Here is an 8,462-nt window from a genome sequence, read left to right as displayed (position 1 = left end):
TTACGGGGTCTAAAGTTAAGGAGATGGTACAGGTAAGGGTGGAGGCCGAGGATGTCCCAATAATAAAGGGAGTAGGGGGCGTGAGTATGGTTGGTGGCGTACCGGCAAATAGGGTCCAGGTGAAGGCTGGGATGAAGGCGCTTTATCTGAATTCACGAAGCATTCGGAATAAAGTGGATGAGCTGGTGGCGCAGATCGGCACAAATGGATATGATCTGGTGGCCATTACAGAGACGTGGCTGCAAGGTGACAGGGACTGGGAGCTGAATGTCCAGGGGTATCAAGTGTTTAGGAAGGATAGGCGGGAAGAAAAAGGGAGGGGTGTAGCTCTGCTGATTAAGGATAGCATCACGGTGGTAGCAAGGGATGATATTGGAGCCAAGGAGCAGAAAGAGGAATCGTTGTGGGTGGAGATTAGGAACAGCAAAGGGAGGAAGACGCTGGTGGGTGTCGTCTATAGGCCCCCGAATAATGATCTGGAGATGGGGCGGGTTGTTAACGCGCAAATAAGTGCGGCGTGCAGGAATGGGATGGCCGTAATTATGGGGGATTTCAATCTACATATTGATTGGTCGACCCATGTTGGACACGGTGGGCTCGAGGAGGAGTTCTTGGAATGCTGCCGGGATAATTTCCTGGAACAGTGTGTGTTGGAGCCGACGAGGGAGCGAGCTATCTTGGATCTGGTATTATGAAATGAGGCAGGTAGAATTAGGGACCTTGTGGTGAAGGATCCTCTTGGGGAGAGTGATCATTGTATGGTGGAGTTTCTGGTGCAGATGGAGGAGGAGAAAGTGGGTTCCCGGACGCGCGTCCTTTGTTTGAACAGAGGGGAGTACGGTAGGATGAGAGAAGAATTGGCGAATGTGGACTGGGGGAGCGCGTTGGAAGGTAGGTCTGCTGAGGAGCAGTGGAGGATCTTTAAGGAGATCTTTCTTGGTGCTCAGCAGAAATTTATTCCGATGGTCAATAAGGACAGTAGGAGGAGAGGTAATAAGCCGTGGATAACGAAGGAGGTGAAGGGAAGTGTTAAACTAAAAGCGGAGGAATTTAGAGTAGCTAAGAGTAGTGGGCGAGAAGAGGATTGGGAGAGGTTTAAATGTCAACAAAGATTGACAAAGAATTTGATAAAGAAGGGTAGGAGAAACTATGAAGCTGGGCTAGCGCTTAATATAAAAAAGGATAGCAAGAGTTATATATAAAAAATATATAAAAAGGAAGAGGCTGGCTAGGGTGAACATTGGACCCTTAGAGGATGAGAAGGGGGACTTAGTGGTAGGGGATGGGGAAATGGCTGAGGTCTTGAATAACTTTTTTGTTTCGGTCTTCACAGAGGAGGATGTGAATAATTTGCCGGGTGTTAGAGATGGAAAGGTGGTAGGACTGGAGGGTCTCAATGACATTATTGTTACTAGAGAGGCGGTGCTCGACAGACTGGAGGGGCTGATTGTGGACAAGTCCCCAGGACCGGATGGAATGCATCCGAGGGTTCTGAAAGAAATGGCGGAGGTGATAGTGGATGCCTTGGTGGTTATTTTCCAAACGTCGCTGGAGTCCAGGGAAGTGCCGGAAGATTGGAAAGTGGCTAATGTTACGCCGTTGTTTAAGAAGGGTGGCAGGCAAAAGGCAGGGAATTATAGGCCGGTTAGTTTAACGTGTGTTGTAGGTAAAATGTTAGAATCCGTCATCAAGGAGGAAATAGCGAGGCATCTTGAAGGGAATTGCTTGATAGAGCAGACGCAGCACGGTTTCGTTAAAGGGAAGTCGTGTCTGACAAATTTACTGGAGTTCTATGAGGATGTGTCTAGGGCGGTGGATAGAGGAGAGCCGGTGGATGTGGTGTTTCTTGATTTTCAGAAGGCGTTTGACAAGGTACCTCACAAGAGGTTATTGCAGAAGGTCAGGGGACATGGAGTTGGGGGTAGGGTGTTAGCGTGGATAGAGGACTGGTTGTCAAATCGGAGGCAGAGAGTGGGGGTCAATGGGTGCTATTCGGATTGGCGGATGGTGACTAGTGGAGTGCCCCAGGGGTTGGTGCTGGGGCCTCAGCTATTTACCATTTATATAGATGATCTGGAGGAGGGAACTGAGTGTGTGGTGTCGAAATTTGCTGATGACACCAAGATTGGTGGAACGGCAAATTGCGCGGAGGGTGTGGAGGGTCTGCAGAAGGATCTAGATAGGCTGGGCGAATGGGCCAGGAACTGGCAAATGGAATTTAATGTTGGCAAGTGCGAGGTGGTCCACTTTGGTAGGAATAATGGTAGGAAGGATTATTACTTACGTGGCGAAAAACTGCAGCAGGCGACAGTGTAGAGGGACCTCGGGGTCCTTGTGCATGAGTCGCAAAAACCCAGCCTGCAGGTGCAGCAGGTGGTCAGGAAGGCGAATGGGATGCTGGCCTTCATAGCGAGGGGGATTGAATATAAAAGTAGGGAGGTCTTGCTGCGGCTGTATAGGGCATTGGTGAGGTCGCAGCTGGAGTACTGTGTGCAGTTTTGGGCGCCGTACTTACGCAAGGATATTTTGGCCTTGGAGGGAGTGCAGAGGAGGTTTACTAGGCTGATACCGGAGTTGGGGGGGTTGAGCTATAAGGAGAGGCTGAATAAACTGGGCTTGTACTCGTTAGAGTTTAGAAGAATGAGGGGAGATCTCATTGAGACGTATAAGATGATGAATGGGATGGATAGGATAGAGGTGGAAAGACTCTTCCCGCTCAGAAAGGATAGTAGGACTAGGGGGCACAGCTTCAAGATAAAGGGGGGGCGGTTTAGAACGGAGTTGAGGAAGAACTTCTTCACTCAAAGGGTGGTGAATCTCTGGAATTCTCTGCCCGTTGAGGTGGTGGAGGCTACCTTACTAAATATTTTTAAGACGCGGGTTGATGGGTTTTTGATAGGAGAGGGGATTAAGGGTTATGGGGAGAGGGCGGGAATGTGGAACTGAGCCACGCCAGATCAGCCATGATCTTATTGAATGGCGGGGCAGGCTCGAAGGGCTAGATGGCCTACTCCTGCTCCTATTTCTTATGTTCTTATAAATGGTGAATTGATTCTTTTGTCTTTAGAGTGTTCAGGTTGTAGTAGTTGGTATGAGTATGGGTTTCATTTGCTAAATCATTGTATATCATTTGTCCCTAATTCAAGGAAGAATCAACTAAAATACTGTTGGTCAGAGCAACATAATCGTCAGAACATGACTATGTTTATTAAAGTATAATTGAATTGTTGGGTTTCTAGTGATCTTGTAGCCAACGGGCCATTTGTTCAATGAAACAAGATAAATAATCTGTTGTTTGTTTCCTCTTCTGTTCCTATTTTCTCTTGGTGCCTCTAATTGACGATATATTTGGATCTATGGAACCTCTCGGGGAAGTGCTGTGTAAGCAGGGCTGGCATTCATAAGAAAGTCCAATTGCTCCTTGAAATTTTCTTGGGGAATCTAGTGACACAGGGGATGTTAACTGAAAGACTTGGTTTTGCTTAGCTGGTAGTTAATGGTTTTTATAAAATAGTTGAGGTGCAGGAACAATGGGCAGTGCTGCCAAAGAGAGTTCAAATATGCAATTGTTGCAAGTGGGGCGGTGCAGCAACACTCAAACATGTTCAGTGTTGAAGGTGGAGAATTAAAATAAACAATTGAAAGAAATAAGGCATAATTGGCACAAAAAGAGAGATTACAGTAGGTTGACTGGGAAGCAAAGGTCTATTAAATGTTTGGATGCTGTGTTTGAAAATAGCTGGTGATAGAATGTAAATACGTCAAGAGTAGTTTCTTGGTGGTACAGAGATTGAGTGTCAAAGAAAAAAGCCAAAGCTTTTCATTTAGCACTTGTAAGAACAGTGCAAGAATTTAGAAGGGAACAACAATTTACACTGCATGAGAAAATGTACGCTGATTGGTTAACAAGTCTGTTCTGATCAGCTGTAAGATTGTAAAAAGTCTGACAACACCAGGTTTTAGTCCAACCTATTTATTTGATAATATTCTCACTAGCTTTCGAGGGGACAGCCTCTTCGTCAGGTGAATGGAACGAAGAGGCTGTCCCCTCGAAAGCTAGTGAGAATATTATCAAATAAATAGGTTGGACTAAAACCTGGTGTTGTCAGACTTTTTACTGTGTTTACGCCAGTCCAACGCCGGCATACCCACATCACAGCTGTAAGATTGCCAGGACAAATGCACCAGAGAGCATTGCCCCCATGCTTTTGTTTGCTAATCACTGACACCAACCTTTAAGGGTGTATTCAGCTAACTTGATTCACAGGACAGTTAGGTTGCAAAACCCTTCTCAAGCTGCTCTCCTGGCTCTGCCAGAGAGCATATTGGTCTTGATGGCTGATGGCTTAAAACCGCAAACATATTTTCAAAGAAAAATTGCATTTGTTTTATTAATATTACATTTTACATCATGTGTTGAATATGGTGCCTTGATTAACACAAATTTGTCAAGGACTGAAATCTTATTGAGCAACACTGTTCTAGATGGTAGAGGTTATGGGTTTCAGAGATGCTGCCAAAGAAGCTTTGGCGAGTTACAATAGCGCACCTTGTAGATGATCCACAGTTCACTGAAGGTGGGGAGGGAGTGAATGTTTAAGATGGTGGATGGGGTGCCTGGATGGTGTTGACTTTCTTGAATGTAGTTGGGGTGCTGCACTCATCACAGAAACTAGAGGGTATTCCCTCACATTCCTAAGTTATGCATTGTAGATGGTGAAAAGGTTTCTCGAAAATCAGTGCTTGAGTCCTGCAAAGTACCAACCCTCTGACCTGCTCTTTTAACCACAACATTCATGTGGCTGGTCCAGTTACATTTCTGATCAACGGATATCCCCAGAAGGTTGATGGTGGAAAATGTAATGATGGTAATGCTGTTGAATGTGAGGCTGAGATGGTTTAAACTCTTTCTTGTTGCAGCTGGACATTGTCTGGTGCTTGGGAATCATGGGGGGGTGGGGGGGTGCAGACCATGCAAACTTCAGTTGACCTCGGGCAGGATTTTCTGGTCTTGGGGCGAGTGCGGCTGGAAAATCCTGCCATGAAGAATCTATACAGTGCAGATGGAGGCCATTTGGCTCATCAGACCTGCACCAAATACAATCCCACCTAGGCCCTATCCCCGTTATCCCAAGTATTTACCCTGCTAGTCCCCCTGATACTCAAGGGACAATTTAGCAAGGCCAATCAACCTAATCCGCACATCTTTGGAGTATGGGAGGAAACCAGAGCACCTGGAAGAAACCCACAAGGACACAGGAAGAACATGCAAACACCACAAGGCAGTCACCCCAGGCCGGAATTGAACCCAGGTCCCTGGTGCTGTGAGGTAGAAGGGCTAACTTCTCATGAAATTAATATTTTATTCAGGCTACTTTACATACTTCCAATGGCCCTGGTCATTATACCAAATTCCACCCAATGTGAACCTTGATCACTGGGTATGTTTATAATCTGGGATGGAAGCAAATGTCATGTTGAAAATTGAGAACAAAGCTGAACGGATTAAATCTGATGCCTCTGATAGAAGAACACAGGGTCTTCCAGCCAGTTTCACCATTGTGTTTAGCTTGTTTTGCCCTCTTTCCTCTGTAGAAGATATTTTCATCAATTTATTATGTGACTGCATCATGGTTCTCATCTCTCGTAGTCGGAATATTTTAATTGGAATTGGCTCTCCTTTTCCTAAGCTGGTCAGGTGCTATTTGGGGAAATATTTGACTAAATTAAAGACAATTTTGTTCATTTTCAGCTGCCTGGGTAACTTTTCAATTTCTCACTAAAAATATTATGTAATAAATACTACAATATACAGACAGTAACTCTGACATATTCCAGTCACCTCCCTTTGCTTTCTTCTCCTCATTGACAATTGTTCAATGACATTATCCATAGACATGGGTCTGTTTCTATGCATGCTGATAGCATCGAGCTCTATCCAACCACCGTCATTCATTCATTCTAACTCTGTATTGCCACAATTATCAAAAATCAAGTCACAAGTGAGCTAGCAATGCTTTCAGATGAAAATCAGGAGACTGAAGCCACCTTCATCAAATCATAGAATCCTACAGTGCAGAAGGAGGTCATTTGGCCCATTGAGCCTGCACTGGCAACAATCCCATCTAGGCCCTATCCCCACGTATTTACCCTGCTAATGCTCCCTGACTAATGGCCATTCAACCTAGCCCATACATGGGAGCGGCATGGTGGCACAGTGGTTAGCACTGCACCCTCACAGGGATCAGATTCAATTCCAGCCTCAGTCTATGTGGAGTTTGCACGTTCTCCTCGTGTCTGCGTGGGTTTCCTCTGGGTGCTCTGCTTTCCTCCCACAGTCCAAAGATGTGCGGGTTACATTGTTTGGCCATGCTAAATTGGCTCTAGTGTCAAGGAGATTAGCAGTATAAATGGACGGGATTATGGGAATAGGGCCTGGGTGGGATTGTGGTTGGTGCAGACTTGATGGGCCAAGTGGCCTCCCTCTGCACTGTAGGGATACAATGATTCTATAAGCTTGGAATTCAGTCCCACAAAAAAATCTTTGGACTGTGGGAGGAAACCTATGCAGTCATGGGGAGAACATACAAACTCCACACAGTCAGTCAGTCACCCAAAGCCGAAATTGAACTCCAGTCTCCGGCACTGTGAAGAAACTGTGTTAATCATTGTGACACTGTGCTGCTCATCTTCTACAGCTCCTAACAATAACTTCTCACCTCTGTTGCTGATGCAATCCCTCCCTGGCTGATAACTCTGGCTGAAGCAGGTGATCATTTTTGGTTCCATGTTGAGTCATGAACCCCATATCCTATTGATGACCAAGAATTACCTTTGTAAAATCATCCTTCCTACGTTTGGTCTACCTGTCAGTTAAACTCAAAACATTGATTTTTTTTGCCTTCAGATTATGTTTTTCGAAAGGCCTCATTGCTAGCCTTTTGATTTGCCCTCCAATTGGAGGGCAAAACTTCAGATAAATGCAGCTTAACCTATCAGCCAACCTGTGCCAATCCCTATTTGTTCCTTGGCCCATAGTTCTATGAATTCAAATTTTCACTCTTCACTACAAATCCCTCCATCCTCCATCACCTTGTTCCGTCTTTAGCTCCCTGCACAGCAGTTTGCACCTTTGATTTTCTCTGGGACTAATCCTCAAACATCTACTCCCTGTTATTTTTCTCTCATTGCCTCTGGCTCAGTGTCAATTATTTTTTTCACCACTAGGGTTTTTACTACATCAAAGGGGGTAGGTGTAAGTAAATGAATGTTAATATAAGAACATGAGAACATAAGAAATAGGAGCAGGAGTAGGCCATCCAGCCCTTCGAGCTTGCCCCGCCATTCAATAAGATCATGGCTGATCTGTTGTGGCTCAGTTCCACATTCCCGCCCTCTCCCCATAACCCTTAATCCCCTCGCTTATCAAAAACCCATCAACCCGCTTCTTAAAAATATTTAGCGAGGCAGCCTCCACCACCTCAACGGGCAGAGAATTCCAGAGATTCACCACCCTTTGAGTGAAGAAGTTCCTCCTCAACTCCGTTCTAAACCGCCCCCCCTTTTATCTTGAGGCTGCGCCCCGAGTCCTACTATCCTTTCTGAGCGGGAAGAGTCTCTCCACCTCTATCCTATCCATCCCATTCATCATCTTATACGTCTCAATGAGATCTCCCCTCATTCTTCTAAACTCTAACGAGTACAAGCCTAGTTTATTCAGCCACTCCTCATAGCTCAACCCCCTCAACTCCAGTATCAGCCTAGTAAACCTCCTCTGCACTCCCTCCAAGGCCAAAATATCCTTGTGCAACAGTGCTAATTGTTCTCTTGCTGCCATGTTATTTACATACCAGATCCAGTTCAATTCATGGTTATAATAAACCCAAAATGTTGATAGTAGAGGATTCAGCAACGGTAATGAATATCTTACTGCAGGTGTACAGGACCTTGGTAAAACCGCACCTGGAGAATTGTGTGCAGTTTTGGTCTCTTTACCTAGGAAAGGATATACTTGCCACAGACAGAGTGCAGGGAAGGTTCACCGGACTGATTCCTGGGAGGGAATGACAAGAGATTTGGTCAATTGGGCCGGAGTTTACAAGGATGAGCCTTCCATCCTGTACCTGCTGGTGCTGGACCTGTACCTTCTTGGGCACTGTCTTCCCTTCAAGACTGATGCACTAAGATGTCCAACAAGGGGAAGACCTTTTATAGCCCTTGTGGGTAAACCTGGCAAAGGTGTATTTATGGCATTTTTGGAACATTTTAAAGTCAAGGAACGTTGTTGGACTGATTCCTGGGATGGCAGGACTGATGCACAAGGAGAGATTGAGTCAGTTGGGATTACATTCGCTGGTGTTCAGAAGAGTGAAGCGGGGAGGATCCGAGAGAAACCAACATGGACAGTGGTTTATAAATGCAAGGATGTGATCCTGCCACTGATCCCATATTTATTCACAGAA

This window comes from Carcharhinus amblyrhynchos, chromosome 3 (assembly GCF_965287045.1).
Source record: "Carcharhinus amblyrhynchos chromosome 3, sCarAmb.v2.hapA, whole genome shotgun sequence".
In the NCBI taxonomy this organism is placed as follows: Eukaryota; Metazoa; Chordata; class Chondrichthyes; order Carcharhiniformes; family Carcharhinidae; genus Carcharhinus; species Carcharhinus amblyrhynchos.
Note: the sequence above shows the minus strand (reverse complement) of the source record.